Genomic DNA, 21248 nt, shown 5'->3' on the forward strand with positions numbered 1-21248 from the left:
GGCTCCAAGGTACTGGTATGATTCTCAGGATCATTGCTGTGGTTAGTCTGGCTACTGAGCACAGCAGGCATTCAGAGGCTTCACCCTTAATAGCAGTGTTTGGAGAGGTTGGTTTTTTGTTTTTTTTGTTGGGGGGGGAGGGTAAGAGTAGTCACAAAGCCAGAAACACTTCTTCCAGGGGGGGTTCTTCCCCAGGGGCAAGTTAACTAGCCAGTGTACCTCCCCCAGACCTTTCCCCCACGCTCCAATTAAAAAAAAACAAAACACACACTTCACTGAGCACCACTAGGGCAGGGGAGACACCTGAGCACTTAAAAATAAATCTTACCTTTATTTACACAAGGCAAACGTATTTCCAAGGAACAGGTAACCAGCGGAGGACAAAGGGCTTTTTGTGGTATTAACACTCTAAGAGTGTCCAAAGACCACCGCAGGGGTTCAGAGGCTTGAGGCTTCTATAAACTCACTAGTTGCTGTGGTAGAGTGCCGAACGCTTCTCTGTGGGCTCTGAGGCACTAACAGACTGTGTGGTCCAGCAACGGTGGTGTCTACGTTACCTGGCGGCCATTCAGATGACAGCGGCCTTCTAAGTCAGGGCAGCAAGATCCCTCCCCCGGGTCACCTCCTTCCATGCTTCCTTCTCTCCCCACATTGCTCTTTGGGAGACCCTTACTGACACAGAAAGCGGATGGTTATAGGACACACACTCGTCAGTTTTCTGCTGTCCTTTCACCTCCTCTCATGGAATCTTAAACAGCTCTCCCACGTCTTCTCTCAATACTGACAAACAATCCCCATGTGCCAGGCTTAGCTGTATATCTTTCAGAAGCCGACAGGATGAGCCAAGAACACAGATTGAAGCGTGGTCACGCTGTTTAGCTTCCTGTCTGTAAGTAACTTGGTCACGCTATTTGGCAAATGCATTTTTTGATTTCCATGCACAATAATAGTGTGAGTGCACCATCAGGGACTATGGTTAACCATTGTATACACTAAATCTTTTGGCATCATTTGTTAAGTGGTATTTTAATGTGCATGTTACATTTTTTTTTTGCAAGAGTTTTATTGCAGAGTCCCCAAGAAGGACCCATACACTACAGTATCAGGAAAGAAAAATTTAGCAAAACCAGCTGCTCCTTTTGTTTCTAAATCTGTCATTATATTTCACACACTGAATTTTCCTTTAAAACATGCACATTTTCTTTTGTGGGTTTTTTTTTTCTTAACTTTGATTTATGCATAGGTGGTTACTCAATTTTGCATAGGTGGTTACTAAATGGGAACAATATTTCCAATACCACATTATAGATAAATTTAATAAAACAGATGAGGTATTGTATTGGAACAGGACTACTCAAACCTGTCCTGGTGCCCCCCACCAACGTCAGGTATTCCACAATGAATATAAGCCAGTGGTACATGTGCATGCACTGAAAACCCAGTCTATGCAAATTTATCTCATGCATATTCATTGTGGATATCCTGAAAATCCCATCTGGTTGCGGGGTCAGTAGGGCAGATTTGCAAAGCTCTGCATTAGAAAAATCTGTCCGCCACTAAGCATAGAATACTCCAGCCTTAAAAAGAATAATCTCATGTGATTCTGGATGGCTGGTGGATAAGCTCGCAGCACCCCTGGAAGGGAAACACTGCTCTAGAGGCCAGTATTAATCATTTGCAGTGTTGCCTTTTAAGTTGTGCTGTTTAAAATCCTGAGAGCGCCACTGTTGAAGGAGAGATTGCTGTGCCAGAGCTCCCACCAGTAGCAGGAGAGAGAAATTTTGGGTAAGGAATCTGCAGCCTACTGTGAAGGGCAGGGGGAGGGTAGGGGTGAATGGAGAGAAGGAAATACAGCGCTTATAGTTTTTAATAACATTTTTTTCAGTGTAAACCTATTTACTGCATAGTAGATATTAAAAAAAAAAAAAAAAGAGACAAGGCACCTATTTTATAAAAAAGTAAAAGAGCTGCATAAAAACCATTACTGCTGCCCTGACAATACTTTAGTTTAAACTCATTTCCTTTTACTGTACATATAGAGAAAGCTAATTTAAAACCACATTTTTTCTCCCTCTCCAAACTAAAACTTTCAAAACCTGAAAGGACACTATTTTGGGTTATTTTCTGACAGGCCGATACAGAACGGTACGCTCGGCCGAGCACACCATTTAGCCCCCGTGTTTTAGACGCGCTATTATTACCGTTTATATTGTAAGGGGTGGTAATATCGCGTGGAAACGCGCTGCCAACCATCCCGAAACTAATAACGCTCATCACATGCAAATGCATATTGATGAGCCTATTACTTATTACCCTGGAATACTGAAATACCAGCGAAATACCAGCGAAAACATTCCAACAACCGCCACTGCTGATCCCCGGCCCTGGTCTCCAAGGAGACAACGATTCAAGAATCCAGGCCCCGGTTCAAAAAAAAACAAACCCTGCCAATCGGAGCCTCAGGGGCTTCACCACAAAACAGGAGTTTTGGACACGGGAGAGGCTGAAAGACATTCCTATGCTGAGGGAGGAGAGGGCTCCCAAACCACAACCCTCAGGGTCCGACCAGGAACACAGACCTAGGTCAGTCCGGTGGCTGTGGAACACAACCTGTTGTGTCAGCCCGGAGGGAAAAACAAACTCACAGAGATGCCCAGAGGGCAACTAGAGGAACGAGCCCTCTGCTGTAAAAGCATGCTGAGCAGTACTTGTGCAGTGGTATCCCATCCTATGGATGGCGGCACACCTATGATCCCATGCACCATGCCTATGGGCGGAATCCCACGCCATAGCAAGGACAGTGCACCATGTGCCAGAATTGGCGGCTATACGCTGCCCTACGACAAAGCACAGAATGTACGATGATGCCTCCCTCGCCAGTTCTCCTCAGCACTGTGCAGTGCAGAAGTGATGAGGAGGCTGAGACCATGACGAGACGATGGCAGAACCCTGGTATGGCTAGGGAAAATGCCAGCTCTCATTGCTTGAGGCACTTGGAGTGGATATCTAGCCTTTCCTCACCACGCATGTTACACACCCATGTCACAGTAACTCCAGCAGAATGAAGAAGAGCAGTGTGACGATGGCGTCCCCAGATCCAGTGGTGCTCTGGGTAAGGCATGGTGGAGGGTGGCAATCTATGGCGTCCTCCCCCTCCAGTACCTGATAATGCTGCAAGAGGCGGGCCCTCGAACTGCGTCAGGAATGGCTCAGCTTCGATTCCCTCAAGGAATGACAACAGCAAAATCCCTGGTGACCGAAGGTGCCCATGGGGTTCTGCAGTCATGTCCTTGGCGCCCAAGCCAGTGCAGCGAGACTGCACTTCCACCGATGCTGATTGTACAGAAGGCCTCTACGGCACTGTGGGCTGACATGCACCTTGATGGGCATCAAGGGTGACCATGGTGCACAATGGTGGGCCTGGTCCTCGACACGGTCCTGACATTGATGTGTCAGATGAACAGTGCACTAGTCACAGCTGTGCATGAGCAACTGCTACTGGGCATGGCACCAAAGTGAGGCAGCAAGCTCCTGTTCAAGCTCTCTCCAAAGGAGACTGCACTGCTAAGTCTGGCAAGCAGGAGGGGAGGCTACGTCTTCCAGGGCTCCTGACCATGGAGACTAGCTCCTTGGGATGTGGGGAGGGTGAGCTCTCCTTTCCACAGGAACGGCATGGTCCTCAATCCCTACACGTTCGGAATCCATCGAAACCGATCGATCGTTGAAACGACATGGAACTCCAGCCTGGGTAGAACTCAGGCGAGTCCCCAGGCTCAGTGGTCTACACGGATCACCAACGGACTGCACAAGTCAGTCCTGTAAGCACCGGGGAAAAAGAGAAAAATAAGAGCGATAGATAGAAAACTGCAGAAGCAGTTTTCCTTTTTTTTTTTTTTAAATGGTAACAGACTCTGCCAGGCTGCACAGGGAAGAACCCACCATATGGCCGGCAGACAGTTTGAAAGAAAAAGAAAGAAAAAGAACAAAACTCCCTTAAGGAAAGAAACAGCTACAGCTCTAGAAAACAAATCACTTACAAAAAACTGTGAGAAGAAAGCAAAGCTGAATACCGTGGGCACACAGCTTACATAGAACAAAAGAGACTGAGGAACTCTGCCTGCGGGGCAGGGTGATGACCTCAGCTGCACATGCTCAGCAGGGCATGTTCGAGAGTTCTAGAATCTTTGCTATCAAAGTTCCGTGCCGGGCTCCATCCGATGATGTCACCCATGTGTGAGGACTACCATCCTGCTTGTCCTAGGAGAAAATCTGAAAATCATTTGAAGTTGAAGTTGAACATATTACAAGGGAGAGAGGGAGGAAGCAGGAGAGAGAGGCAAGAGAGGAGGAAAAGGAGGGGGCGTGAAGCAGCGGTAAAGTTTCTAAAATAAAGGTACCAGATTGGGGTCAGCGGCAGCCTCCACCTTCCGCTTCAGCTGCAACAGAGAAAAAGAGAGTTCCATGCAGTGGTATAGTGGGGGGGGGGGGGGGGGGGGGGGGACAGGAGAAAGGAGGGGGCAGTGTGAGGAGGGGGCCAAACTGCCCAGTCGCCAGGCTGTTGGGGAGCACCTGAGGTGGATTTGGGGAGGCCACAGGGAGCGCCACCATGCTGGTGCCAAGTGCCAGCACTTTCATCCCTTCTCTGTCCTGCGGTCACACGCTAGCACCTACTAAGGAATGCGGGAGAGCTCATGGTGCCGCTTCGCTTGCAAGATCCGAGCCCGAAGAGCCTGTTTGCGTGCTGATGCCAGCAAAGGGCCTAGAAATTGATGGAAGGAGAAGGCTCAGAAGGGGGGCCAGGAAGAGGAGGAACGTGGTCTGACCCATGCCAAAAATGAAGTAAGGAGAAGGGAAATCAGAAGGCAGAACAGTGTGATTTTTCTGCCGGGGCATAGTTGGGTTTAAAAAGGGTTTAGGAAGTCCATGAAACCACTGTTACCCGTGTAGGCTTGGGAAAGCCACTCTTTATCCTTATTTATGAGCAAGGACTGAACCTATTCTCTGGGATCCTGCGGGGGGTATTTGTGACCCAGATTGGCCACTGTCGGAGACAAGATGCTGGGGGCTTGATGGACCTTTGGTCTGACCCAGTATGGGCCTTCTAATGTTGTAATGTAACAATACATTTAGAGCGCGACACGACCTGTCAGAAGCTTCCCGCACATCAGAGTCTTCTATAAAGAGAACGGGGAGAAAATCCCACCTAGGAGCAGAATCTCAGAATACATGCGTGACAAAACAGATCACCGAAAGAAAGGGAAGCAAACTTCAAAACCATATGGTGACAATCAGCTACTGTTCTGAAGTGGAATCCAAGCCCTATGCTAGACACCAGGCAGGAAGCATAAAAAAAAACCAAAAAAAAAAAAACAAACATTTCAAGGCGATGTGACAAAGAATGCTAGAGAAAGTGTGGAAACCTTGCAACCTGACAAGGGACACCGTCACCATGCAGGCCAGAGACGGCAGCAGAGGTGCTCTCTTGTCGAAGCCTCGTGCAACATCCGAGGCATGCGGAAACTTGAAGAATTAATAAGCAGATGGGATACGCTTGGGGGGGGGGGGGGGGAGGGAGTCAGAGCATGTGTTAACAAGCCTGAAATAAACCTACAGGGTACACATAAAAAAAAAAAAATACAAAATACTGGAAGTACAGCCTGTGGTGCTGCCTGCTGAAAATTAAAGTCATGCATTAGCTCTATCCTTGTTTTCTCTTGATCACTGTAAGAAATGGCCTGAATAGCTCCTTCATATTCCACTGAATCAAGAGACATGCTGACTCGGACACCTTCAGGAGCAGGCATGGCTCTTGCTGGCCACAGAGGACTGTGGCAAAGCTACCGGGAGGCTGCAGTGTCCATGTTAAGTACAGATGGAAGCTGGCCATCGTGGACACTGCCTGCCTGTCTGCAGGTATCCACACGTTTACAGTGGGGGCAGCAATGCATATAAACAGCACCTGGGGTGCTGTCTGACAGGCGGCTGGATTTGGAAGTGCACTCCTTGGTCCCCACCCTTCATGTGTAAACTTCCCTTTCACACGAAGAAGGGCCACATCTAAGGACTCGTAACTGGCTTTATGAGAAGGCACAAGGCCTCCGAAAATTTTGAAGGATACCACACAAAGGTGATTTTTTTTTTTTTAAACCGGCGCACGGATGCACATTCGTGGGTCCACTCCCAGGGACATGGGTGTTTTATAAAGGTACGCGTGTATTGTGCGTGCATGTTATAAAATCGCCTGGCCGTGCACACAAGTGCGCTCGATTTTAAGTGGACACGCCTGTGCATGCAAAAGCCACTTCTACCGCGCAACTGGGGAAATTTTTTTTTTTAAAAGGGTTGTGCGCCGACACCATTGCCAGTTTTTTCGGTTCCTCCCCAATTTACAGCTAGGCCCCCCAACCATCGCTCTCCCTGGTGTGATAGCCTGCACATCCCCTAGTTACCCCAGACCCTATACACCCCTCCCAAATAGTTCCTTAGTTGCTTTTTTTTTTTTTTAAACTTACACGCCATCCATAGCAAAAGTAAAGTTACTCAGCAGGGGACCTCGAAGTGCATCGAATTGCCTAAGTATTTATGTGAAAATCTCTGGTTAAAAATCGCTAAACGCCCATGCCCCGCCCACTTTTTAAAAAAACTTCCGTGATGTGCATGCTGCGGCATTTGCAAACGTATCCAGGTGGCTTTTAAAATCACTCTGTGCACACAAGCCCAACTTATTCGCACATCAGGCTTTTAAAATTCACCTTAGAGTCTATTCTTCTACCTCTATCTGAGGTCATCTTGATGATCCTTCATTATTTATCAGTAAAGGCTTTCAAGATTCAGCTGCCAAAAAAGGCCAGTGGGGATTAAATGCAAGGCTGTCTGGAATCAGTGTGAATATACCAGCTTGTGATTTGCAGCATAACATATTTAGTACAGATCTGCAAACAAATTCACAAGGTATTCAAGAAATTCCAGAAAACCTAACAATCTCTGATATTTGATGAAAACCACACAATACAAAATGTATTTAAAATATTCCAAAAATATCTTCAAAGCAGATGATAAAAATAAAACATAAACATCAATGAATACACATAACACCACAACAATCACATCACAAAAAGATAATTCAAAGCAAATAATCCGGGTAAGTCTGGTCAGGTGAATCTGATCAATTTTTTGATTGGGTGACCAGAGAGTTGCATCAAAGGAGAGCGCGTGATGTAATGTACTTGGATTTCAGTAAGACCTTTGACACGTTTCCCCATAAGTGACATAAATTGAGCACTCTTGGTATGGGCCCTAACGTGACTCAGTGGGTTAAAAACTGGCTGAGTGGGAGGCAACAGAGGATAGTGATAAATGGAGTAAACTCTGAGGAGAGGGGTGTTACTACACAAATAATTTTTAGAGCCACATGTGCAGAATAAAAAAAAATCCTATGGTTTTTACATGGATTGTCATGTACGCTAGCTGAAAAAAAGCTAAAAATTTCCACCCAAACTACTCACACACACACACACAGTGATGTCCATAAGCTACAAGAGAGCATCAGCTAGCCTCTACCCCTTGCTGAAGATGCTGCAGAATCTGAGGCATTTCAGGTTCACCACTTAAAAGCTGAGGTTTCATCTTGGTGGGCTTCCCATGATTTTGCACAAATTTCTAAAACATATAAATGGAGCGGGGAAGCTGCCACCGCCACCAATCTTGGCTCTGCACATCTTCCAGAGTCCTGAATCTCATTCAGCAGCTTTCTGTAAGTTTTTCCTCATCACAAGGACCTTTGGGGCACTTCTGACTACAGAGCAGATTTGCCATGTAGAGGGTTGCTTCGCATTTCAGGCAGTGAGTCTGGACCTCAGGGCTCCCTCTACCATGTGCCTCTAGGAAGCCTTCTGGATTTACAGTAGAGATGTGAATCGGAACTGAAATCCGAACCGATTCTGGTTCCGATTCACATCTATAGAGATGTGAATCGGAACTGAAATCCGAACCGATTCTGGTTCCGATTCACATCTCTAATTTACAGTATATAATTGTGGGTGGGATATCTAAGTGAGGTCATGCTATAGAAGGGATGAGGGCAGAAAGAATATAAACCACTAACTTCAGTACCCCTCCCCCAAAAAATAAATAAAGTAATGCATTTATAAAAGTCCTGGGATCATAGCTCCCACTTAGTTTCAAATTAAGAAATATCTGCTTTTATTTATTATTTTTTAATTTATATGTTCAACTATCTCAGCTGCCATTCCAGTGAGGCTAGAGCCTCCTGTGATGTGATTAAGCTGCTTTGGGTAATGCCTTCTCTCTCTCTCTCTACTCTCCCTCTTCGTGCACTCTGCTCAGACAAGTCACTCCTATCTATGCTCTTCTCCTCTACCGCCAGTTCCCAGTTCCGTGCTTTCCACTTGGCTGCATCGTGTGCTTGGGAAAAAAAAATAAATTCCTGAGCTGGTGCTCCCTCTCTTGCCTTCCTTAAATCCCATCTAAAACCCCACCTTTTTAAGGCTGCTTCTAAATCTTAAGCCTGATGGTCCGTCTTCAGCCTCATTAACTAATTTTTAACCTGTATATTTGTCTTGATAAGATTGTAAGCTCTATTGAGCAGGGTCTGTCACTTGTGTGCTGTTGGTACAGTCAAGTAGCGCTATAGAAAATGTTACGTAGTGGTAGGAACAGCATTAAAGGGCCAAATCAAGATCTCATGATGCTGTGTGTGGCAAATTCTCAAGGTTCTTCGTGTATTTTATCACGGTCTAGCAAAGTACACCTTGCCAGGCCTTATTCTTACCCCGGAGTCTTTGGGAAGGAAAACAAATCATCGTTCAAAACATTTCAAAAGAATGGTTCATGCCAAAAGAGAGAAATACACTTCAGTTGTTCAAATGATGCAGTCAAAATGGCCCGAGCTTGCATTTTGCCTTCATGAATATTTCACAAGTATCTATAAAATGTTTGATGTGTCTGATCTGAGCCATTTCTAAGACAGATTACACTTTGACTGCTTGGAAGTTAAGTACCTAGATTTCCATGTGCGAAGGCTTACCCCTCATCATGATGCCTGGTATGGCTGAGAAAAACACACAGAAACTGAAGCAGAGGTTCCCCCCCCGCCCTCCAAACCTTGAGAAAAAGCTGATCTGTCCATTAATAAAGAAGCACTAAATCCTGGAGACTGTTTTCATGCTGCCTTCATGCACTCAAAATCTGGGACAAGACAAAGGGTATTCACAGGCACACCTCACTCCTATATAACCTGGTTTGCTTGGAAGATGATGAAAGCTAGCAAGAGGATCAATAGCCTCGTACACAAGCAGAATGCACTACCTCATGCCCTCATTCTGTCGCGAGTGGCTTTAATATTAGTTTTGGGAAAGGGGAATATGACAGAACACTCAGACATCTAGAAAGCTTTCATAAAGTATGAGATGGATGCATTTCCCATACAGAAAGAAGCGCAGGGGCAAGGGACTCATGACATGACCTAGCACAGCAATGGAGGCACCGAGAAACCACTTAGAATCGCCTACCAGCAGAGGTGGCTGTAGACAAAACCATGACAGTATCCAAGCACACTAGGGATGGTAGAAAGGGTGGTGAGATGGGCAAATGGCCAAAGAGACAAGTGGACAGGGTGGGGCCCAAGCGATCCTTATCCGCCAATGTCTGCTATGACACCAAGTTACTAACCCGTAACACTGCACCGTTTCTAGCTCTCCATCACTGCCCAGACCTAACTAACTCTCATTAATAAATCTTGCTCAACAAAATCCATAAACTGGCACTCTACACAATATCATTCCCTCTGTAAATCCCTCCCTCTTCCCCTGCTCACTTGACCTTTTATTATCCTCACCTTCCTTCAGCACAGAAGCTTTTGGGACTGTCTACGCGCTAATAGTCCTTCCTTCTGTCTCTTAAATCTCGACCTTTTCACTTGATACAAGTTCTAGTCTATCTTCAGCTCTTGCAGTGGAGAGCCATTCTCTCTCTGTGTGTGTCCCCACTATCGGCTATCGCTTTATCCTGTCTGTGCCAAAACGCTCTCAGCCTCGGCTTGCCCTTTTCTGAAGGACAGGATCCCTTCTCCAGGTGACAATATCAAGAGCCCTGGAAACGACTTCCATCTCCCCTCTGATTTCTTTTTTTTTTTTTTAATAATTTCATAAAAAATGCATAATACATCAAAGAAATGAGGGAAAAAAATGAGTCAAGTATGGCACACTAAACAGCCATGATCCATCAAAAAACACCACAGGCAGATAAGACAATGCACCAAAAGATCAGAAAGATGTTAAGGCAATAAAAGACAACCAGCAATTTTGCTTCTTATTTTCATATTTTTACACCCCCACCCCCACTACCATATACACCATCCCCCCATCCGCCAACCCGTCCTCAAGTCTCACACAGCCTCCAAGGTCCCACTTACTGACATAACATAACAATAATAATGAACCTCACACAATCACACACCCATCCACTTCATGTACTCTCGCAGTCCCAAGGAAGAAAACACCCCTATACCTAATGCCTAAAAAAATTTCTCTTTTCCTTCATGTCTGATCAGTGCATAAAAAGTCAAAAACGTTTTTTTTTATATTCGCACTCTGCTATGCTCACTGTCAAGCCCTCAACTGTTTTGGAAGATCTTTACTTCTCTCCTTCAGTCTTTCCGAGAGGGGAAAGCAGACTGCGTCTCCTGCCTCAAGAGTCTGGTTTCTGCTCCGCTTCTCTTCCTAGCTTCCCTCTCCCACATCCTTCCGCTTTGCATCTGACCGGCATCTCTCCTCTGATCTCATGCTCCTACACCACCTCATGTCCTCCACCCCATCCCACCTCTTTCTTGTACCACCTTTCCCCATTTCTACTAGACATTCTGCCACGTTGCAATTTGCTCATCACTTTAAATGAATGCTCCCCATTAGCTGTCACAAATAAAATCTAAAATAGGAGTAACGAAAGACACACTCTGTGAGCGCGTCACAAAGGTCTCGCACGGGACTTACTCAAACCGTGACAGTAGCAATGCACATTCTTCCAGAATGCGATTTCCACATGCACACATGGCACCAGGCTTTCAATCTACTACCAGGCTAGACTTGTTAATTAAATTTAAATCCCTGCAGAATGATGCAATTTAATTTGCCACTGCAAAAATATCTGCAGCAGCTAGACAGAGCGCGAGAAGGTAAGGTTATCACGGCAAAACGAACTAGGTGCAATTAGCAGACTGCTGACATGGTGGGTAGATTTTGCATCCCGGTGAGGAAACTTTGTGACATGCCAGCATGAGACAGAAACCCTTGCAGAATTATGTCTGCTTATTCGTACCCTGTTCTCTCCCCATCGTATACCCTGTTTGCTCTGGCTCTTCATCTGTATTTGTCTACCATGAGTCAATTTAAGTCACAATTAATAATCTACTATACTGTAATTGTAGTGAAGCGCTCTACCATTTTTTAAAAAGTTACAGAAACTCAGTAAAGTCATTCAGCTATAAAAGCAGGAACAGTCTGAGACTTCACTAGATGGCTAGAAGCTGGACACGGACTTGTTCTGTATCCATACTGGTGCCAGCATCACAGTTTGGGAGTCGCACCTTTGTTGGCAGCCAAAGAGAATCCAAGGGGGCTAAATGGGGACTGAATTACCCTATTCCTCCAAAAGGTGATTCCTTTAAAACAAATGTGAAGCACACTGGAAAGGCGGGGGTGAGAAAGCTTGCAGTGCAGCTATCCATGCTGTACCTGGACTGTGGGCAAGAAAGAACTTCGACTTCCAACCTTGTTAACCTGGCAACAAGTGCAATAATGTAATACACTTAACCAGGGTCGGTACAAGGGGATTAGGCACCTTCTGCTTTGCATAGACATCCCCCCCCCCGGTCACGCCCTCCTGCCCCCCCCCCCCCCCGGTCACGCCAACACCCCATTAAGGGGCGCGAATCTCCACTCCTCTTTGGCGCCACCGCTCATGGCCCCACATGGCTCGCGCCCCCTAATGGTCGGTGATCTCAATTCTCCACACGCCTGGAGTGCCAAGTACATTTGCATTAGCAGACCTGTAGTTAGAGAGTGTTAAGCAGATGCTCTCCTGGCTTCTTTTCTTAAGGAGCTGCACCCTATCACTTCAGCCAAAATAAAATATGCATTATTTGCTTTGAAGTGGCAGAAAGGCAGAATATAAATCAAATAAATAGATAATTAAAAAAATCTGTCAGCTCTGGGTTGAGAAGCAGCAAACGGACATGAAACAATGCATTAAATTATTATTATTATTTTGGCAACTGAACTAGCGCCCTATACAATAATATCCTGCTTGCGGCACTTGCGTGCCTGTGTTAAATGGTTGTGCAACTTTCTAGGAACTTCACGAACTGCGGCCACGTTTTGCGAGCCCAAAGCAGAAGAGGCGAGTAATGGTACGCACGTGCAGACATGCGACACGAATGTAACGGGAAAGCGCCAGGCTGGCGTTTCATGCATGTTGGATGATGTGTTTTGTTTAGACACCTTGGATTATACACCTTTTTATATGAAAAAAAAAAACCAAAACCCCCACAGATTTGGACTGTTGGAACAAATGATTAGGCTTCAGAAAGATGGTAATCTGCTCAGTATCCCTGATGGGCGGGGGGAGGGATATTTCTCCCCAGCTGGAAAAACAGGTCTCAAATGATAAGGATGATATCTGTCTCTTCAAATAGACCACAGAGTTTAATGTTTCTTTACAATTCAGCAGGTTATTGTGGTTTCCAGTTTCAGACACTGGGGCATTGTGAAATATTCACTCTTTACAGGTTTAGTTCTCTGAAGCTCTCCGGTGCATTCCTAACCCGGAAGCATGATAAGACTGCATCTCACAGAATCTTTTTTTTTCATTCAGAGCAATTAATATCAGCATGGGGTGCGACAGGAAGCTGCACACAATTACCTGCTAGCTTCAAAAAATAATGGATTGAACCAAGAAAGAATTCAAGGTTCATTCTGGCAGCCTTTAACACCCTCTCCTCTCACACCTGACGAGACACTACCTTCCTTATACTATTCCCCCATCCTCCCCCCACCAGTGGCATAGCCAGAAATACATTTTGGGGGGGGGGGGGGGGCAACGTTAACATGGGTGGGCAGTAAGCATACAGATCTGGGCCCTATTTGTACTCTTATCGATAAATAATGCATTAGAGTGCACCAGTCTGCAACAAGTGTCATGAATAATGAGTGACGCTTTAAAATACAACAAAACAAAAAAAGACACAGAGAATCGACACCTGCTGGCTCTGTTGTATCTCTGCTGCAATGGTTGTTAAAGTGACAGCCCTCTGGCGAGGCAGGAAGGCCTTGGCCTGAGCCGTGTCTAGCAGGGCTCCTATGAAGTCTAATTGAAGTGACGGGCTGAGATGGGACTTTGGTTAGTTGAGATTGAACTCTAGTGACTCTTAACACCCGAATGGTCAAACGCATGGACCTGGTGGCCCCTGCCAATCATCCAGATATGGAAAAACATGCACTCCCAGCCTGCAGAGGTGCGTCACCACCACGACCAGGCATTTTGTGAAGATCCGTGAGGCTGATGCGAACCTGAATGGCAACACCAGATACTGAAAGTGCTGTTTTCCCATGACAAATCGGAGATACTTCCTGTGACTGGGGAAGATCCTGATATGCGTATAAGCATCCTTTAGGTCGAGAGAGCATAGCTAGTCCCCTTTTTGCAAAAGGGAATCAAGGAGCCTAGGGATATCATCTTGAACTTCAGGCCCTTAGGTCTAGGATGGGACAGAATCCTCCTGTTCTCTTTGGAATCAGAAAGTACCTGGAGTGGTACAGGCTCAACTTCTCTGGCCATTAAGAGAGAAGAGAACTCCGCTTATATTACCTCTTGATGCGCTACTGGCTCCCAAAACGGGCAGGGAGGGCAATTTGGCAAGACACCCAATAGGTTCAGTTAGTACCCCTGACTAACGATGGACAGAACCCACTGGTCCGAAGTTATACCTGGCCACTGGTTTGCAAAGAACCTCAGTAGTCCACCATCCCGGGTACAGGCAACTGGCTTATGCTCCCTATGGCCCAGTCAAACCCCGTCCCTGGAGTTGACTGAGGAGCAGGTTGGGACTTTGGAGGCTCTCTGCTGCCTGAGCCAGCCACTTGAACCCTGATGGTGTTCACAGGAGCGAGGTGGAGGAGGATAGTACTTCCTTTGGCGAAAGAAAGACTTCCTTGGCCCCAGTCTCACCGGCCTCCTGGATGAGGAGGACAAGTCCAGAGTTCTGGTGGAGAATTGTAGGAGGGTCTTGTAGTGGTCCCAAAGTTAGGCCACAGCATCCTTCACCCTATCTCTGAAAATGTTCTCTCCATTACACAGCACATGAGAGAGTCATTCCTATACCTCTGGTCAGAGATGCAAGGCCCATAGCTATGCCAATCTGTGGCTGCCTATTCCTGCTGCAGAGACTCTCAGAGCTGTCTTGAAAACATAATAGGTCGCACAGAGCTAGTGTTTTCCGCACTGCAGACCCTTATGCATCAGCAACATGAGGATGTCAGCTACCTCCTGCACCTGCTTCCAGATGTCCCGTGATTACTGGCTCATGTAGAGGTGGCAGGGCAATAATCATGGTGCCTTGAAATACTTTCCTCCCAAAAGAATCCATTGCTCTATGGTCCTTCCCCGGGGGTGCTGAGGAATGAGTCTGAGAGCACTTGGCCCTTTTGAGGGCAGATTCAACCACCACTGACTGGTGGGGCAGCTGATGCTTATTCTATCCAGCAGTCTTCTGGGTGAGGTAAACCCTATCTGCCTTCTTATTGATGGCAGGCACTGTGAGAGGATATTCCCATATCCTCAGCAGCAACTCCTTAAGGATCTCATGTGCTAGGTCTGCCACAATCTCCTTAGGAGGCTCCATGAACTGGAGGATCTCAAGTATTTTGTGCCTGGCAGCCTCCTTTATCAATATCTGAAAAGGGATGGCTTCCGCCATCATCCTCACAAACCCTGTGAAGATCAAGTCCTCAGGCAGAGACTTCCTTCACTCCTTTGGAGGAGAAGGTCTGAAGGGAGGTAGTCGGAGCAGGACTCTGAAACATCATCCCCGCCAAGAAGAGTTCCTCATCCTCACTGAAAGCGACAGGGGATGGATTCCTAGTTGCTCGGCCTACGTCAAGAGGTGCAAGCACCAGTAGAACTGGATGGGGGAAAGAATGCCTCGGTGTCTCCGCAGCTTCTGTGGAGCTTCCTCGGAGGAGGACACTAGGGGGAGGCCTCAGTGCCCCGTCAAGCACAGATGCTGTCCCAGGACAGATGCCAACTGGATTGGTAACGCACTGATAGCACATTGAACTTCTCTAGAAGCAGTACAAGGACTGGTGGCACTAGGTCTGGTGCCGGTGCCACAGGACCAGAACCCTGCAGCGCTTGGCCCACTGCTAGCTGGACTCAATGCTCCAGCTCCTCCTCAAACGTTACTAATGCCAAGACCGACTGGTGGAAACCATCGCAGACCCCTGGCACTGAAGGCTTGGCACTCCTCGCCGCAGGGTTCACTTCAGGGGGCACTGTGGCAAAAGATGGTGCATCCTTGTGCCCAGCACCATGTATTGATGGGGACTGATGCTGTTTCGTTGACTTCCCTCTATGCTCGGTCCCTGTCTTTCCCCAGTGCCAAGGCCGATGACAAGGAACCAGACGTCCTTGGCCTGGAGGAGATAGACTATGGTTGGTCTCTGGTGCTCCTGTCCACCAGAGACATTGATGGAACAGACGGTCCCACCGATATCAATGGCTCGGTGTCCATCAGTGTGGCTCCTTGGTCCTTTGATGCCGATGGCTCTGAATGCTTTGATCTGAAGAGATGCTCCATCTTGTTGAGTTGAAGTCAACATCCCTTCAGGGTCATCTGGGAGCATAAGCGGCAACCCTGGACATCATGCAATGCCCCCTAGGCAGTGGAAACATGTCATGCGGATCCATAATGGGCATGGTGCTTGGGCACCAGGGGCATCCCCGAAAACAGGACCTGGCCATGAGAGATGCAACAAAAGGGCACTAATGGAAGACAATGGCAGCAAGGTGTTAATGGCCAGAGGGCACCGATGCACCGCTGTCACGGGTTAATTGACCGTGAAAGGAAACTTACCCGAATCACCAAATACCCTGACTAGGAGACACTACGAGAGGGACCCGGTGATAGGAGAAAAAAACCTGCAAAAAATACAAGAAAAACAAAGCTTTCCACAAGGCCAAAAATCAGCCAAAGTGAGCTCACTCACAATGCAATGCTTACAGCGCCATGGAAAAAGAGACTAAAGAGGGACCTTGCATGGACGCATGGTATAGGGCATGTGTGCTATTCAAAGTTCTAGAAACTTTGACATAAGTTTTCAACATTGCAGAGATGTCTCCCATGTGTGAGAACTACCATTCTGCTTGTCCTCGGAGAATGATCTTTAACCTGTTGGACTCTATGCCCTCCTGGACACAAAGTGCCTCCTCCCAGCACTAAGTTGATCCTCCCTATCATTGATATAATTTGTACCCTGATATAGCACTGTCCCATTGGTTATCCTCCTTTCACCAGGTCTCTGAGATGCCAGTTATGTCAATCTCATCATTCACTGCTATACACTCTAACCCTCCCATCTTACTTCTTAAGACTTCTGGCATCGGCATTCAGACATTTCAAAGTGTGTTTTCTGTTTTATTAACAACCTGCTTATCAGTTGATAGGGATAATTTGGAATCCTTTAGCTCAGGTGATTCTTTATTTTTAGGTACATGGACTACTTTTTGCTTTTATTGGAACCTCTGTTGGGATTCCCTAACTCTCTTATTTCATTAGTATCCTTCAAAGATACTTCCCTCCGAATCATGCATTGCAGAGAGATTTCTTCCCCCCACCCCTTTTCCTAGTTTAAAAGCTGCTCTATCTCCTTTTTAGAAGTTAGGGCAAGCAGCTTGGCGCCTCCCTGGTTAAGATGGAGCCCATCCCTTCAGAAAAGACTCCCCCTTTCCCAAAAGGTTTCCCAGTTCCTTACAAAACTGAATCCCTCTTCCCTGCACCACTGTCTCATCCATGCATTGAGACTCTGGAGTTGTCTGCCTTTGAGAACCTGCATGTGGAACAGGAAGCATTTCACAGAATACTACTCTGAAGGTTCTAGATTTCAGCTTTCTACCTAAAAGCCTAAATTTGGTTTCCAGAACCTCCCTCCCACATTTTTATATGACATTATTACCCACATGTACCACGACAGCCGGCTCCTCCCCAGCACTGTCTATAATTCTATCTAGGAGACGCGTGAGGTCTGCCACCTTCACACCAGGCAGGCAAGTTAGCAGGCGGTCCTCACGTCCATCAGCCACCTTGCTATCTACGTTTCTAATAATCGAATCACCAGCTATGACGGCCGATCTAACCCTTCTCTCCTGGGCAGTAGCCCTTGGCGGTTCATCTTTGGTGCAAGAGGACAATGCATCAGCTAGAGAGCAGGTCTTTGTTACAGGATCACTTCCTACTACACTAGGGTAAAGCTCTCCAACCAGGAGACCTTCCTGAGCCAAGGCAGCACCAGGGTTGTCAGCCTGGAGTTGTGACTTGGCTTCAATGTCTCTGAAGGTCTCATCTATTTACTTGTCTGCCTCAGCATCTCCAGGTCTGCCACTCTAACTTCCAGAGATTGGACTCGTTCTCCGAGAGCCAGGAGCTCTTTGCATCGTGTGCACACATACAACCTGTCACCAGTGATTTAAAAAAATTGTACATGCGACACTAGATGCAAAAGACTAGAAGGCAACCCTCTTGCTGCTGGACTGCTGACTTCATCTTAATTTGAATTCCTAGTTAAGTTTAGGTTGCTACCGGAGTAGGAATGCATACAATTAGAGTTCTTTAAATTTATTGATGTATTCACTATTAATCTGGGAGTGACCTACAAGGGGATGATTAAACTCTCAATAAGGGCTGGGATAATAATTTAGATAAGAGCCTGATTTAGATAAGAGCCTTATTTAGATAAGAGCCTGATCCATTTTTAATGAGAGTGTCTCTTGCCTATAAATCAAAGGATGAGTTAGGGGTGGGTGGGTGAGTAGAATTAACTCCCTCTGGCTTGTTTATTATCTCAGACATACACAAGTGCTAAAGAATATACTCCACTCTTTCACCTCTCACCAAACTTTTCAAGTCCTAAGATTCCCCAAAGCAATACTTACTGATCCTCTTCAGCCACCAAAGATGATCTTTTCCTCTCAATGCTCCCACGAGATTGAGAGATTTGAGTTTCACCTGCCTAACAGTGCGTGCTTCCGATCCTCTTCTGCTGCAAGCAGTGTGGGATCTGTGGAAGCTTGGGGCTATGAAGTTCAAAGCCTGAATTGCTCACGCTGACCGCTGGAGTCCTCTCCCGGGGGCTGCTGGGAACAGTATGCAGATGAGCCTTCCGGTCCTCTTCTGCTGCAAGAGTAATGATTTTTTTTTTTTTAGGGGTCTCAAATCAGGATTCTTCAGGTCCATGCTCAAACTGCCAAGCTATGCCAGCAGCTTTAAACCTCGTTTTACTCCTTATGCAAATTCTATACTCTCCAGATCTGGAATAAAGCAGGAGCAGTTTCTCTGTGTTTGTTTTTACACCCTGAAATAGGCAAGGATATCATTAGCTGTATGACAGCTTGTTCCACGCTCTGCACCTGGAGTCTCAATATTTACATAAATAAAATATGCTCTTTACAGCAGCAAAACGCAGACAAATCTCATTCCAAAGAAAGCATGATAGCTCCCCTCCAACGGATGGACAAGTCGCTTTACAGCAGGGACACTTATCTGTTCTACTTTTGTGTCCTGGTGCACAGCAACCTGAGTCTGAGATATCCTGAAAGTGTTCCGGTTATTCTGTGGACATTGCTGACAATTTTTTTCTCGTTTGGTATGCAACCCCATCCTGGGAGGCGGACTGCATGCCTATGGGGCCATAAACCTAATTTATAGTTCTTCAGGGCAGGGACACCTGTCTGGCTCTTCTCACTGACTCCTTTCCTCAGGGTGTGGATCCTTTTTACAGGGAGAAAAAGAGATAACTTTCTAGGTCCAAGTTTTAGGGGTAACTTTTTTTTCCCTTTGTGTTGTTCCTGGGAGAGGGGTATATGTCCTCACTATGTGCTGTGTGACACAAAAAACACGCTGCATTCACTTGGATAGCGTCCAAAATTTAAAAAAAAAAAAGACACCTTTACAGCATTGAATAGTCAGATGAAACGGCTCAATTAAATAAATCCCAGCACCACAGTATTTCTCCCTAGATTTACAGTCTTTACCTCTATCTGTGCAAGAGTCTTGCTTGCTGGCAAAGGATCCATCCTCCCTCCTGGATTAGTTGGAATGGAGGTCCACGTGGGCAGGGTAACCCTAAGCCGGTTGGGAAAACCGCTTCCAAAGATGGCCAAAATCCTGTCCTTTCAGAGTCTCTAAACCTGTCTCTCCCCAGGGTAAAGATGCCAGACGAGTGTCCTCGATGAGGTAAACAGCTTCTTACTCACAGTTAGCAGATCTTCAGGATCTTTACTCTTGTTCTTTTCCTTGTTCCTTTTCCTCTGGGGATCCCAGATAGGTGGGATCCTGTGTCCAAACAGCAGCTTGGGCTGTTTCTCGCTCCAGGCAGGAAGGAGGGAAAAAAAAAATCTTCCTCCTGGGCAGCTAACAAAAAGTCTCTCCGGTCTCCAAAAAATACTAACACCCAGAGTTGCTCCTTGCAGTGGATCATCACCCCTGAGGGGCAGGTCTTCCCTATCCTTGGGTGTCCCAAACACAGGGTTCCCCACGCCCTGAATCCAGGAAAGGCCCAGGGGTCTCACAAGGCTCCTACCAAGCAAAAGTCCAAAATTCCCAAAACTAGTCCCAGGACAACCACTCTGCACCTAAGGAGAGGGTGGCAGCAGTGGAGTCCTCGACCCGTCCCAAAAGGTCCCAGGCGGGATGAAGCCCAGGCCTCCAGGCAGTCCAAAAATCAACTGAGGGGAAAACTCTCCAACCTTCCTCCAAAGCAGCAACTTATACTGCCCCCCTCTCCTGAGCTCTCTGTAGAAAGCTATTATATAATCTCCCAGGAGGGGAATGACCATCCCAGCACCCTCAAAGTGTGCATTGCATGGATCCTCCCCTAATTCTCTCTCTCTCTCACTTGCTGCACTGGCTACCCAATCCCAGGGCTTACTGGTAACCAGACTGGCTGTCTGTTACAGGTAATCAACCCCCCCCCCCCCTTAATGCATTTAAAACATTTATAATCCGCCTATCCAATGTATTGCCTAGCAATCAGCTGCTGGCCAAAGGCCGGAGAGGAAGCCCTTGCTGAAGCTGGACACTTCACCGTCACTCATGCCCGTGTTCAGGGGGAGGAAGAGAAAGAGGAGCACCCCCCCCCCTCCTCAAGCCATGCCAACCAGTTAATCATTCTCCCTCCTGGCGCCCATCTGCGCTCACCTCTGCAACACCCCTACTCCCCAACAACCCCCGACAGACACAAGACCCAAACCTGGCTCGTGCTCCTTAATCTTTCATCAAATAAAAAAAAAAAGTCTGTTCCCCTCCTCCTCCGCCTGCCAAGCTCAGCTCCTCTTACTTTCCAGGCCCGAGAAGCATAGCAGCGCAAACTCCTTACGTGACCAGCTCGGCAGCATAATACAGGGGAAGACAGGCACCTCACTTCCTTTGCATCTGCCAAGAGGAAATGCCTCTGTATCAGTAAGTCCAGATGTATAGAACGGCGGCTTCCAACGCCCTAATCTCACGGATGCCCCCTCCCCACCCCCCAAAAAAATGGGCTAGTACACAGGACACGTGGGCTTGTCGTCACGGGTAGTAGATCTAGGTGCAGCCAGGTATTCAGGATGACTCAAGCAGTCTACAAAGAATTTGGTCATCACCCTGCTAAGTAAATCTGGTACAGTGTGTGCAAGGCACATAGGAAATCACAAAATCATTATTCCCTCATTAAAGCTCTGCCTGTGAAACACATCGGAATAATGAACCAGCGTCAGCACAGAATTTATTAAATTAAATTTTTGCTTCAACCACCAGATTGTAAAAACTCAATTTTTTTTTTTTTGAGAAAAAAAATAAATAAATGTCTTGTCCCTATCTACTACACACCAATGGCATTAGAATCCAGAAGAATTAGCATTTGAGTTCTCAGGCCCTCCACTCCATGCATGTGCTGTTACTTAAAGACATATTCAAAGACGATTGG

The 21248-nt window shown here is 46.7% G+C and overlaps 1 protein-coding gene across 4 annotated transcripts in view; it reads right to left on the reverse strand.

The window, feature by feature from the left end:
- The window catches only part of SYTL5 (synaptotagmin like 5), a 186838-nt gene that overhangs the window by 158965 nt on the left and 6625 nt on the right, over nucleotides 1–21248 (reverse strand). Inside the window, exon 1 of one of the 4 annotated variants that reach the window (XM_029603203.1) lies at nucleotides 19318–20192. The exons of the other annotated variants lie outside the window; for them this stretch is intronic. The gene's annotated coding sequence lies outside the window, so the exon portion shown is untranslated. Of the gene's footprint in view, nucleotides 1–19317; nucleotides 20193–21248 lie in introns of those variants that run through there. 4 annotated transcript variants of the gene reach the window in all.

The sequence above is a fragment of the Rhinatrema bivittatum genome, chromosome 5, assembly GCF_901001135.1.
Source record: "Rhinatrema bivittatum chromosome 5, aRhiBiv1.1, whole genome shotgun sequence".
Classification (NCBI taxonomy): domain Eukaryota; kingdom Metazoa; phylum Chordata; class Amphibia; order Gymnophiona; family Rhinatrematidae; genus Rhinatrema; species Rhinatrema bivittatum.